Source organism: Cetorhinus maximus, chromosome X (genome assembly GCF_964194155.1).
Source record: "Cetorhinus maximus chromosome X, sCetMax3.hap1.1, whole genome shotgun sequence".
Taxonomy (NCBI): domain Eukaryota; kingdom Metazoa; phylum Chordata; class Chondrichthyes; order Lamniformes; family Cetorhinidae; genus Cetorhinus; species Cetorhinus maximus.
In genome coordinates, this window is record NC_135917.1 from 2,353,569 (window position 1) to 2,367,371 (window position 13,803).

Genomic DNA, 13,803 nt, shown 5'->3' on the forward strand with positions numbered 1-13,803 from the left:
TCAGGTAGTGCTGCTATGTCAAGAGACTTCACCTGACAGCAAAGCCCATTGAAATGGACTTGAATCAGGTTAAGGCCACAAATAGGAATTTCTCCCAGATAATTGAAGACGCGAAGAGCTGTAGGGAGTAAAATATGATTGTGACGTTCAGCAGGCAAGGGAACTATTTGTACAGGAATACACTATCTTGTCAATAAGTCTTCAGATTGGTCTGAACCTTTAACCTAGAATATTGAAATTCCACTCTGTTGTTTTCAGGGGACAAAGGGTGGAATTTTCCGTGCCCGCTGGCCTCAGGCGTGGTCGATGGCGTGAGCAGACAATATGGCGAGAAGGCCAAAAATCGATTTCCCGATGTCGTAAACCAGTTTGCAATCGGTCGCTCTGCCCGTCAATGGCGGGCCGCGTTTCCCACCACTGGACGTCGGGAACCTCATTGTAATACATCTGCATGTCATTATAAGGCCAGCCCGCTGCACTCATCCCCCCCCCCACCCCCACGCTGGATCCTCTGCCCACGTCAGCAGGAAAACATGCCGGTGCAGAACACGTCTTAACAAGTGTGACTTACCGCCAGGGCCTTGCTCACATTGCGGACATCCGAGGAGCAGAAGATGCTGGAGCCCGACAGCAACAGGACTCTGGAGGAACGTCCATGGCTTGCTGGGTGAATTCTCATGGACATGGCTCTGTGCGAAGGTGGAAAGTCACTGTTGAGGGTCTGCTCACAGTGGATGATGGTTAAGGGGGTGGAAAGGAAGGCCCAGCTGTGTTTGGGAGAGGAAGATGTACCGGTGGATGGGAGAGGAAGGTCTAGGATCAAGTGGGAGTGGGAGGGGAAGAGGTGTGGGGGGGAGGATGGTGAGGTTGGGAGGGAGGGAACGAAAGTGTCGGGGGGGGTGAGGTTGGGAAGGGGGAATGATTGTGTCAGAGTAGGTGAGGTTGGAAGGGGGGGAACAAAGGTGTCGAGGGGGTGTGAGGTTGGGAGGGGGGTAACGAAGGTGTCAGAAGGGTGAGGCTGGGAGGGGGGGAACAAAAAATGTTGGGAGGAGGTTCAGATCGGGAGGGACTACGGGGGAGGAGGGAGTAATGGGGGAATACGGCAACTGGGGAGAGAGGTGTAAATGGGTGGAAGGTGCAAGGCAAGGAGTTTGGAGGGAGGAAGGAGCCCAGGGAAAGGAAGAAGTGTGGAGAGGGGCAGGGAGTAAGGGTGTCTGAAGGAGTCAGGGTGGAGGAAGGAGTCCAGAGAGGGGAAGGAGTAAGGTGGGGGGGTGGTAATGGGGGGATGGGGGAGTCCGTGGTGGGGGCGTGAGTGGCAGGAGTCCAGAGAGGGGTGATGTCCAGGTGAACGTGCAAGGGACGGCTCTGATGAGTCCATAACTGCCTCCTGGGGAGCGAACTGAGGGTGGGTGTGGTATGAGGGAATAGTGAGAATGACTGAGGGTAGAGTGAGGCGATAGGGTGGGAGGGTGAGGGTAAAATGGTATTGGTAGAAGGGACAGCGAGGGTGGTTGGTGGGGATTCGGAGGCAGGCGTGGACCCTGGGGGTGGGAAGGAGGAGGTCGGGGAGGTCAATGTGGATGAGGGTGGGATTTTTGGGAAGGAAGGGAATGTGCACGTTCACCTGAACAGCCCAGAAAGAAAAGGGTTGTGGTTGGGAGGTCACGGAGGGGAGGTGGAAGGTGATGCCCGGGGTGTCGACAGATGATGGGGGAAAGGAAATGGGCAACAATAGGAGGGGAAAAGATGGGGGAGCAAAAGAAAAACTGCAGCCACCATGCTGGCTATATCGAAAGTGAAACGAGAGTTGTGGTGGGCGAGATCAGGTGCTATGTGGGAGTGTGATCAGTGGGTGGGTGGAGATGCAGGTCAGCTCAGATGGACAGCTGAAAGCAAACTCCAGCAGCCGCATTGAAAATGCTCAGGGCATTGAGATGAGTGCAATGCGGTAAGGAAACGTGTGCGTGGGAGAGGCTTACACAAGGCTCCGAAAGGCCCTGCCACACACACACACACACACACTTCTCCCTCCAGAATCACTCGTGGGCCGGCTGCATGCAGCTGAACTGCTTGTGGGAGGACTCGTGAAGCCTGTCAATGAAGCTGAAAGACACCATTACACATTATTCAGTGGAAGTGAATATATTTCCAGATTGTAAAGTGATAAAATGTGAACACATGCAACCAGCTTGGATCAGAATTTCTTAACTTTTGAACACCTTAGACTTCTAGGTGCTGCCCTGACATCCGCAGCAGGGGTGGAGACAACCTGTGCAATGGTTGGCCCTGTTGTCTCTGATGCCTTCAGCATGCGCCCTCTGGAGACCCGAGGCCTTGGGGACTCTGACTTGCCCTGGCTGTCCTCCTGTGGGCCAGCTGCTCCCTCTGGTGACAGAGGATGAGGTTGAGGGGGTCACAGGCAAAGGGGACTTGGAGGGAGAGGACAGCCTCTGAGATTCCTGGGTAGATGACCCAGGGGTGTCCAGCTGCCACTCTTCCTCCCTTTGGGTACCCGAGGGCCCCGGCATGACTCCTTGAGGGGAAGGAGCACCTGGGGGCTCTTCGAGGTGCCCTGTTTTCCTTTCACATTGCCACTGCAGGAACCCACCTATGGCTAACACGGTGGAGTGCAGGTCTGCGTGCATCTCCGTGTTCTGGTCTCCATGGCATCCCTATGGAGACCTCCATATGCACACATGTGGGCACCACTTCACCAGAGAGCAGGCAGACGCACTCCTCCAACTCACTTGCCACTCTTGAGGGTTTCCAACAGCTCCCCATGGTATTCCCCCGCCTTCTCTTGACTCTCCAGAATGAGTTGGAAGGCCAAATCCAGAGGCTCGTCATCTGACTCGGACTTGACAGATGCCTCTACCCCAGCAGTCCTCCGAGCGCTGGGGAGTTTGGCTGAACCTGCCTCCTTGTGCTGCGGGCACATGTCCGTGTTGTGATCATCAGATTGTGAACCTGAGCCTGTTCTAGATCTAGGTTCCACTGAGGTGTGTGTCTCTGCGCTGTGGAGGGTGTGGGTAAGTGCTGTGACGGGTCTTCTGGGCTGCTTATTTCCAGCTCTTCAATGGAGGAGGTGTCCTCTTGGCTGGAAGTGAGGACGTGGATTTGGCTGAGGAAATGGCTGGCTGAGGGTGTCAGTTGCTTGGCAGAGCTCCCTGTGAACCAAATTGGAGATAATTCGTGCATGGCAGCACAGTCAAAAGCAGGAGAGACAGCACTCACATTTGCATTGAGAGAGGGATGATGTGGTGCAGGATCCTCATGAGTTCACCGCCAACCTCACCATTGCCGCAGGCACAGTCCACGTCCTCACCAGTCAGCACGATGGTATGCTCCTCAAAGTGAGTGAGGAGCCTAATGTGGGCCACTCCACCCCCAGTCTGGGACCTCTCCCTGCTGTTGTGAGCAGGTTTTCCCTGCATGAAAAGAGATGGAGAGAGTGTGAGCAGGACACCTGGCACTGCGTCCAGTGCTTGTGTGGTGAGTGGAGACATGGACAGGATGAGCACACGAGCTCCAGAGGGTATGAGCCTGAGGAAAATGTGAGTGTGTGTGAGAGTGCTGTTAGTGGTGTTGTCCCTTGAAGTGAGAGATCCCTGTGGATGTGTGATGGGTTTGTGAGTATAAGTTGAGAGTGATGAGAAGAGTGACTTACCCTGGTGGATCAGATGAGACCATTCATCCTGTTGTAGCACTGGGTGGCTGTCCTGTTTCGCAGGGCATTGGCCCTGACCACCGCTCCCACTTCCTCCCAAGCTGGATTAGTGATGCTGCTGCCCCTCCTGCGGCCAGAGTGGAGGTCATCACAGAGGACAGCACAGTGGGCCTCCACTGCATCCAAAAGGCGCTCGGGGGATGTGTCATTAAACCTGGGGGCTGCAGTTTTCTTGCCTTTTGGGGCCATGCTTTCTTTGCAGCAGTTGTCGGCTGGAAGCACACTGCGCACGGCTGCACTTTAAATATGGTGCCCGGCGTGATGAAGCGGTGTGGTGATGGCATGGAGGGTGAATGAGAGCGTGCCCGCCATCGAAAGTCATGTTTCCCGGGAATGCAAAGTGAATGCGGCGGGTTTGGGACAATACAGCGTGAGAAGCCGCCATTGCGGCTGCTGGGTAAAATGTCGTTTCTCCCTCCCTCTACCGCACTTGGTGCAAATCTGGGACGATTCCTCCCAAAGTGGAGCCAAACTTAGTATGGAAAGCTCCTCATCCCTCCCAAAGGACTGCTGGTGTTGCTGGGCAGTTGTGACACTCCTCAGGAGTTCAGGTTTTGGGGAATTTAAGTTAACATTATGCTGTTCCTTGTCTGGGATCTAGGGCTCCTTGACAACTACTTGTGAAGGTTAGTTACAAGGACTTGCTAAATAAAGCTTAACTAGAGTACCGCATTGCTTGTGGACTGGGTTGCTGTGGGGGAGGGGTGTGTTTGAGGGCATTGCTGTGAATCAAGGTTGCTTCAATCACCACCCCTTTTAACCTTCCAAAAAACAACATTCTGTTTCATGCAGGTAATACAGCACCCAGTGATATGCTGGACTGTCAAAATTACTTTGGCTCCTTTTATGAAATTATGCAGTGCCAGCATAGGATGCCTGATCAGCATTTGTGTCTGGTATTTCATCTAATCTATATCTCTAACTTTTTCCATTATTTATGGGCTCTTTTCCTCCAATGCCACCTGCCTGAGGGTAGCTCTCTGCTGATGATGTACTGCAGCCAGCCACTAGAAGGCGCTCTATGAAGAGTATGAACCTCCATGGTGCTCCCGCCATGCTTTTTTCCTGTGGCTGTGGAAAATGTGCTCCAGCACAGGTTGGAGCCTTTGTTAGAGGTTGGGGGGCATTAATGGAAGCACTGAAGGATGATGGTATCAACTAAAGGAGATTTGCCATTCCACCCCACCCATCCGTTCTGATCCTTTAGTTAGCCACTCTTCAGTACATAATCCCTTAACCAGTGATTCACTTTTAATTAATAATTCAAACTGAATGCTATAAATAAGTGTTGCCCAAAACATTAGCCAAAAAATGAATGTAGCTAATTGGAAACCTACATTGGGCTAATTATATTGTTGATCAGTAGATAAAAATTGAGTAATAAGCACCATTGCTGAGCCTGTAATCTCAGTACTCTTATACACACAGTGTATACATGTGAACTATAACCTTTTTGAACATTTGGTAAAAGTATAAGAAACATAAGAGTGTGTGTGTATTTTGATCATTGAGTGTTTTACTTCTTTGGTTGCTGAATTGTGGTAGAAGTTTATTGAGAAAGTATACACATGTGAAGTATATCTACCTGTAATGTGTGAGTGAACGTAAGATGTTTACTAATAGTGCATTAGAACTACAATGGTGTCACCACAGCCACATCACTGGCTAATCAGCGATTTCTACTGGACAACACTGCAATAAGTGGAACACTGTTATGTTGTGGAAGGATTCTCACTGGTGGCAGAAAGAGGGAGGAGAAACCTGTTAAGGGTGAAAACAGGGCACATTTTACCACATTTGGAAGCTGAGTGAATTCCATAAAACTGAAGAATCTTAGGGTGATTGTTGGGCTGTGCTGGTTAACTGTGATATGCAAGACTTACGAGATCAAATTCATTGGAAATTAAATCTTGATGAGATTTTTCAGAGTTTACTTGAAAAGAAAACTCCTTAAAGAGGAGTTGGATGCAACAGATTTGCAGTCACTCCCTCCCCTTTCAGTTGGTTGGAATTAAGGATGGACAGTTAAATGAAGGCTCAGCCTCATAGCTTCCGTCCTTAGCCGTGGTATCTGCCCTCCCTTCCACTGTTGCCAGTTATCGCCTAAGTTATGCAAGATGCTGGAATGACGGAACGCAAATCACCTCAATAAAGCTCATATTTTTCACCTTAGACCTGCATATATATTTATTAAGTCTATATTCAGCACTAGGTTCTGAAGTGGCCTTTAAGCATAGTGCATATCACTACTGACTGGAGTAGAGAAGCTTGTGACCTGGTTGCTAGGTGCGCCCATTCCCTACATCACAAAGTGAATAACATCTGTTTGGAGCAGATGTCCAAAGACACATCGCGTGAAGAGAGGAAACAGATTGGTTTATTATTGTGTGTCAGCCAAAAATAAAACATGAGCACTGCCAATGATGAAGGAAAATGGATCTTTCAGAAAATTCTTAGAGTTGATCTACTTGTGTTTCATACAGTGAGTTGTGTTGCTACTAATGAATCATAAAGACTACTTTTAAATCAGCAACTATTACACTTACAATGGAGAAAACAAGTTTACTTCACTCTTAATTGTAAGTGTGATGTCGGAGCCTGTTCCTAGTCAGTCCTCTGTTTGAATGCCTTGAAGTTATCTAATTATGGGGGGAGGAGACAAAAGTGACAGCCATGTTGTCTGTATTCAAGATGTAGGGACAGAATGTCCCATCTGGGGACCAGCAGTAAACAGGACAAATTGCCAAGCTAATAACCCTCGAGGTGTAGATTGTTTTTCAGTGAAAGAACTGACCCCAGCACAGATGACCACTGGTGGAATAAGTTGAACTGTTCCTTGGGCAAACTAAATTTATTGCTCTTTCCTACCTCCCATCCACCTCCATTTTCCTTTAAAAGGTATTGATATACATGCAGCATTGTCTCAATTTACCAATTGAGAGTCTTGTTCCAGTTTCTTCGTGATTGAATTGAAATTTGCATTTATTTTTCTTGCCAAGAGAACGAAAGTTCGGTCCAAGTGGGTGTCTGCAGTTCAAATTAAAGGGAAAAAAAACTAAGCAATTTAAAAGCTGTTTTTTGTTCCACATGGAGAATTCTTCCAAAGAGAACCAAGATCGGGCTGGATCTTAAATCCTCATTATTTCTTTCGGTAATAAAACATCTCGAGGGTTTGGCTAAAGGGGGACCAAAACACTGGTCCAGCTGCCTTGGTGCATTCCTAAATTGCCATTGGGCAAACCAAAACCATGTTGTTTTGTGCGTTGATTGGACCACAGTACAATTACAAACATTTGAGTTGTATTCTCTGCACTGAATGATTGGGTGACAGAGGCAGACACCTTAAAATGCTTAACTGGAGCAATGGGTAACTGGAAGGAAACATCAGGTAGGGCTCCCACTTGTGATTGCTATCCAGTGACGCTGGCTGGAAAGTGCATGTGTGAAAATTGGGAGAGGACCAAAGTATCGTGCTGCTTCCTTGCAATAGTTTGCTAACAATTGCTGGTAATTGTGGTTCTGCCTTTACCACAATCACAATTCTCTCCGTGGATCACTATCTTGAAGTGGTGGATAGGCTTGTGCACTTCAATCTCTTGAGCAATGCTGTCAGGAACTCCTTGCTCCTGGTAGGGCCTCTCATGGTGGCAAGATCGGGGGAAGGTGCCAGACAAAATGCGGTCCAAAAAGTCCTCAAAGGCACTACAAGCAAAGGAAGACTGTGCATCTCACCTGCTGTGAAGGCAGAAGAAGACTGCAGCGGCAAGGTGATCCTGGTAATCGTGGTTCAACACGTCACCAAAATCTGGCCATCAACCCATCTCAAGATCATTTGGCAATGACTGTGCCCCAAAATCCCCATATTAACAAAGTCACATGCAAGATTCTATCCGGTTCCGTTTGCCAAGTCCTGTGGCGATGGGGAATTGGTGACAAGGACAGGGCTGTGAACTTGAGAGTCTCGAGTCAAGATTCTGCACAAAGGTGACAGTTTTATTTTTATTATTTCACAGGATGTGGCTGGGCCAGCATTTATTGCCCATTCGTAGTTGCCCTTGAGAAGGTGGTGGTGAGCTGCCTTCTTGAACCGCTGCAGTCTATGTGGTGTAGGTACACCCACAGTGTTAGGAAGGGAGCTCCAGGATTTTGACCCAGTGACAATAAAGGAACGGCGATATATTTCAAATGAGGATGGCGAGTGACTTGGAGGGGAACTTCCAGATGGTGGTGTTCCCATCTATCTGCTGCCCTTGTCCTCCTAGATGGTAGTGGTTGTGGGTTTGGAAGGTGCTGTTTAAGGATTCTTGATGAATTCCTGCAGTGCATCTTGTAGATGGTACACACTACTGCTACTGTGCGTCGGTGGTGGAGGGAGTGGATGTTTGTGGATGGGGGTGTCAATTAAGGGGTTGCTTTGTCCTGGAAGGTGTCAAGCTTTGAGTGTTGTGGGAGCTGCACTCATCCAGGCAAGTGGGGAGCAGTCCATCACAGTTCTGACTTGTGCCTTGTAGAGGGTGCACAAGCTGTGGGGAGTCAGGAGGTGAGTTACTTGTCGCAGGATTCCTAGCCCCTGACCTGCTCTTGTAGCTACAGTATTTATATGGCCAGTCCAATTCAGTTTCTGGTCAATGGTAACCCTCAGAATATTGATAGTGAGGGATTCAATGATGGTAATGCAATTGAATGTCAAGGGGCGATGGTTAGATTCTCTCTTGTTTGGAGATGGTCATTGGCTGGCACTTGTGTAGCGCGAATGTTAGTTGCCATTTGTCAGCCCAAGCCTGGATATTGTCCAGGTCCACATCCCCTTTTCTGACCTTATGATCAAAGGAAGGTCACTGATAAAGCAGCTGAAGATGTTTGGGCCAAGGACACTACCCTGAGGAACTCCTGCAGTGATGTCCTGGAGCTGAGATGACTGACATCCAACAACCACAACCATCTTCCTTTGTGCTAGGTATGACTCCAACCAGCGGAGAGTTTTCTCCTGATTCCCATTGCCTCCAGTTTTTCTAGGGCTCCTTGATGCTGCACTCAGTCAAATGCGGCTTTGATGTCAAAGGCAGTCATTCTCTCCTCACCTCGGGAGTTCAGCTCTTTTGTCCATGTTTGAACCAAGACTGCAATGAGGTCAGGAGCTGAGTGGCCCTGGCGGAACCCAAACTGGGCATCAGTGAGCAGGTTATTGCTAAGCACGTGCCTCTTGATCGCAGTGTTGATGACCCCTTCCATTACTTTGCTGATGATCGAGAGTAGACTGATGGAGTGGTGATTTGTCCAGCATTTTGTGCACAGGACATAGCTGGGCAATTTTCCATATAGCTGGCTAGATACCAGTGCTGTAGCTGTACTGGAACAGCTTAGCTAGGGGTGCGGCAAGTTCTGGAGCACAAGTCTTCAGTACTATTGCCAGAATATTGTCAGGGCCCATAGCCTTTGCAATATTAAGTTCCTTCAGCCATTTCTTGATATCACATGGAGTGAATCAAAGTGGTTGAAGACTGGCATCTGTGATGCTGGGGATCTCCAGAGGAGGCCGAGATGGATCATCCACTCGGCACTTCTGGCTGAAGATTGTAACAAATGGTTCAGCCTTACCTTGTGCACTGATGTGCTGGGCTTCCCCATCATTGAGGATGGGGGATATTTGTGGACCCTCCTCCAGTGAGTTGTTTAATTGTCCACCACCATTCACAACTGGATGTGGCAGGATTGCAGAGCTTAGGACATGCATGAAGGTGGTTGGACACCTGTGTTGGGACAGAGGTGTCTTTGGGCAGCAGCATTTGTGACTGAGCAGTCCTCTTCAATATACCTCTGATTACCTCAAATGGGGGAGGGGCTAGAAAAGTGCCCTAAAAATAGGCTGTCCCACTTTCTCCTGCCTGGGGAACCACACCCTGCGGGGGAACACCATCTTTGTGGCCAAAGAAAGAAAACTTTAAATTCTGCAACTTGGAATGTTAGAACACCTACAGATAATCTCAAGAGTGATCATCGGTAGGAAGAACTGCAATTGTATCCTGTCACCTATCAAGACTCCAAATTGACATTGTCACCCTCAGTGAGATCCCGTCTCCCTGGGGAGGTGCAGTCGAAGGAACACGCTGATACACCAAGGAAAAGCTGACAGCGTCTCTTGTATCCACAGAGTTGGTTTTGCCCTTCGGAATAGGATCTTGGATGCACTGCTAGAACTCTCCAATTGTATAAATGAAAGACACTCATGACACTTCACCTACAGTTCAGCTGTAACCAATATGCCACTGTCGTCAGTGCTTATGTCCCGATCCTTGACTCTGATGAAGATGCTAAGAAAACATTTTCCTTTGACTTTGATGAAGTATTCACTGCCATCCCAAAAGAAGAAATAAATCCTCCTGGGAAATTTTAATGCCAGGGTTAGCCGTGACTCCGATGTCTGGAGTCCATTAGGAAAAAACGGGATGGGAAAAGTCAATGCAAATGCTGTCCTCCTACTGACAAAGTGTGCTCTGAATGGCCTCATTATAACAAACACCCTCTTCTGCCAGAAGGACAAATACAAAACTACATGGAGGCATCCTAGATCAAATCATTGCCACCTCCTGGATAATGTCATTGTTCAGGTCAAAGATCTAAGTGGCGTCTATATCACTCGATCCATGTGGGGGACTGATACCTGCTGGACAGATGATAGACTTGTTTGATCAGTGATGAACATCCACTTAGCACCAAGATATTGCAAGGTGCAAAGGTCCAAGAGGAAGATCAGTGTCTCAGCAGCCTGATCAAAGAGAGGAATTCCAAATGCAGCTCGCAACCAATCTGGAAAATCTTCACACATCCAACTCAATTCCAGAACAGTGAGGTCAAATAAAGTCAGCTGTACTTGACTTCTGTATCCAGAACATTGGATTTGAGCATCGTTGTCTCCAAGACTGGTTCAACGAAAAATATGCTGAAATATATAAGACCATAAAATGTAGGAGCAGTAGTAGGCCATTTGGCCCATCGACTCTGCTCCACCATTCAATGAGATCATGGCTGATCTGATAATCCTCAACTCCACTTTCCTGCCTTTTCCCCATAACCCTCGATTCCCTTACTGTTTAAAAATCTGTCTATCTCAGCCTTGAATATACTTAACGACCCAGCCTCTACAGCGCTCTGTAGTAAAGAATTCCACAGATTCACTACCCTCTGAGAGAAGACATTCCTCCTCATCTGTCTTAAATGGGCGACCCCTTACTCTGAGATTATGCCCTGTGGTCCTAGCCTCTCCCACAAGGGGAAACAACCTCTCCGCATCTGTTCTATCAAGCCCCCTAAGAATCTCATATGTTTCAATAAGGTCACCCTTCGTTCTTCTGAACTCCAATGAGTACAGGCCCAACCTACTCAACTCCTCCTCATAAGAAAATCCCTCCATACCCGGGATCAACCTAGTGAACCTTCTCTGGACTGCCTCCAATGCCAGTATATCTTTCCTTAGATAACAGGACCAAAACTGTTCACAGTATTCTAGGTGTGGTCTAACTGGTGCCTTGTATAGTTTTAGCAAGACATCCCTATTTTTATACTCCATTCCCTTTGAAATAAAGGCCAACATTCCATTTGTCTTCCCTATTACCTGCTGAACTTGTATGTTAGCTTTTTGGGGTTCATGCACGAGGACCCCCAAATCCCCTTGTGGTGCTGCTTTTTGCAGTCTTTCTCCATTTAAGTAATATTCAGCTCCTCTATTCTTCCTGCCAAAGTGCATAACCTCACATTTTCCCACATTATGTTCCATCTGCCAAGGTTTTACCCACTCACTTAACCTGTCTATATCCCTCTGAAGACTCTCTGTGTCATCCTTACCACTTGCCTTCCCAACTATTTTTGTGTCATCCACAAACTTGCTGATAGTACAGTCACTTCCCTCATCTCAGTCATTAATATATTTTGTAAATAATTGTGGCCCCAGCACTGATCCCTGTGGCACTCCACTAGTTAGAGGTTGCTATCCTGAAAATGTCCCCCTTACCCCAACTTTGTTTTCTATTAGTTAGCCAATCCTCTATCCATGGTAATATATTACCCCCAACACCATGGGCTCATTAGTTTCCCTAGTACTTTTTCTCTAGTGATAGTTATTGTATTTATTTCCTCCACTCCTTTTGCCCCTTGATTATTTAGTATTTTTGGAATGCTGTTAGTGTCTTCTACTGTGAAGACTGATGAGAAGTATTTATTCATCTCCTCAGCCATTTCCTGGTTCCCCATTATTAGTTCCCCAGCCTCGTTCTCTAACGGGTCTATGTTCCCTTTGGCCTCTCTCTTCCTTTTTATATATTTAAAGAAGCTCTTACTGTCTGTTTTTATACTACTTGCTAGTTTACCCTCAAAGTTTATTTTCTCCCTCATTATTTTTTTGGTCATCTTTTGTTTTTAAAACTTTCCCAATCCTCTGGCTCACCACTAATCTTTGCCACATTGAATGTTTTTTCTTTCAATTTGATATTATCCTTAACTTCCTTGGTTAACCATGGCTGGTTGATCCCCTTCCTAGAATCCTCCTTCCTCACTGGGATATATCTTTGTTGTGAGTCATGAACTATTTTCTTAAATGTCTACCATTGTTCATCAACCATCTTTTCTGCTAAACTCCTTTCCCAGTCCACTCCAGCCAACTCTTCCCCTCGTTCCTTTGTAATTACCCTTATTTAAGTTTAGTACAGTTGTTTCCAACCCAAGTTTCTCACTCTCAAACTGAATGCTAAATTCTACCATGTTATGGTCACTGTTTCCTAGGGGATCTTTTACTCTGAGATCATTTATTAAACCTGCCTTATTACATGTTACCAGACCCAAAATAGCCTGATCCTTGGTTGGATCCACAACATATTGTTCTAGGAAATTGTGCTGAATACACTCTATGAATTATTTCTCGTGGCTACCTCTGCTAATTTGATTTTCCCAATCTACATGAAGATTAAAGTCACCCATGATTGATGTACTGCCTTTTTTACATGCCCACATTATCTCCTGATTTATTCTCTGTCCTACAGTATAACTACTGTTAGTGGGCCTATAGACTACTCCCACCAGTGTCTTCTTCCCCTTGTTATTTCTTACCTCCACCCATATGGATTCTACATCTTCCGATCCAAGATCATTTCTTGCTTTCGTACTTATTCCATCCCGTACTAACAAAGCTACCCCACCACCCTTTCCTTCCTGTCCTTTTGAAAAGTCACATACCCTTGAATATTTAGCTCCCAGCTTTGATCTCCTTGTAACCGTGTCTCTGTAATGGCCATAAGATCATACCCATTAACCTCTATTTGTGCTGTTAATTCATTTATGTTGTCCCGAATACTACGTACATTCAAGTAAAGAGCCATTAATTTTGCCTTTTGACCATTTTTCCCCCTTTGACCTTATTTGCTGCTTTTTTTTAATGTTTGTACGCCCTGTCCTTCCTGTCACTCTCTAGGTATCATTACCTAAATAGCTGCCCTGCAATGTAGCCATATCCTTTTGCTTTGTAAGTCTACGTATCCCCTCTCCAAAACCCTCCCTCCAACTCTGTGTGACCTCCTAGAACAAAAACGAGCACTCTTCATTGTCTGGCAAAACAACCCAAGGTTGCAAGTTGAGAAGGCAGTATTCCAACAACTCAAGGCTGACGCCCTGAGATAAATACAGAAGATAAAGGACACTGGGCAGTAAGAGGAAGCCTGAGAGATCCAACAATATGCTGACAATCATGACACGCAAAGCTTTTTTGAAGCCACCAGGATCATCTATAGACCAAGGTCAAATGGACAAAATCCCCTTCACTCACAGGATGGTATTTCTCCTCCGAAGTATGAAGATGCCATTCGTCAATGCTGGAAAGAACATTTTGAACAGCTCCTCAACTGTGAATCCACAGTGGCAGCTGATACTCTCCAAGCTATTACCTTGTAGTAGAATCCATGGGCGAACCACCATTAATGGGAGAGCTGCAAAAAGCAATCTGGATGAAAAACAACAAAGTCTGTGGTGCCAGTGGTATTCCAGCTGAGGTCTTCAAAGCTGGCGGAATTTTGCTCACAGCAAGACTCCAT

At 47.0% G+C, this 13,803-nt stretch overlaps 1 protein-coding gene across 5 annotated transcripts in view; it reads left to right on the forward strand.

The window, feature by feature from the left end:
• The window catches only part of LOC144672701 (cysteine/serine-rich nuclear protein 2-like), a 73,056-nt gene that overhangs the window by 24,297 nt on the left and 34,956 nt on the right, over positions 1–13,803 (forward strand). For 2 of the 5 annotated variants that reach the window (XM_078534623.1, XM_078534622.1), the window contains exon 3: positions 259–699. The exons of 2 other annotated variants lie outside the window; for them this stretch is intronic. The gene's annotated coding sequence lies outside the window, so the exon portion shown is untranslated. The remainder of the gene's footprint in view (positions 1–258; positions 700–13,803) is intronic. One more of the 5 variants, XM_078534624.1, reaches the window with a different exon arrangement.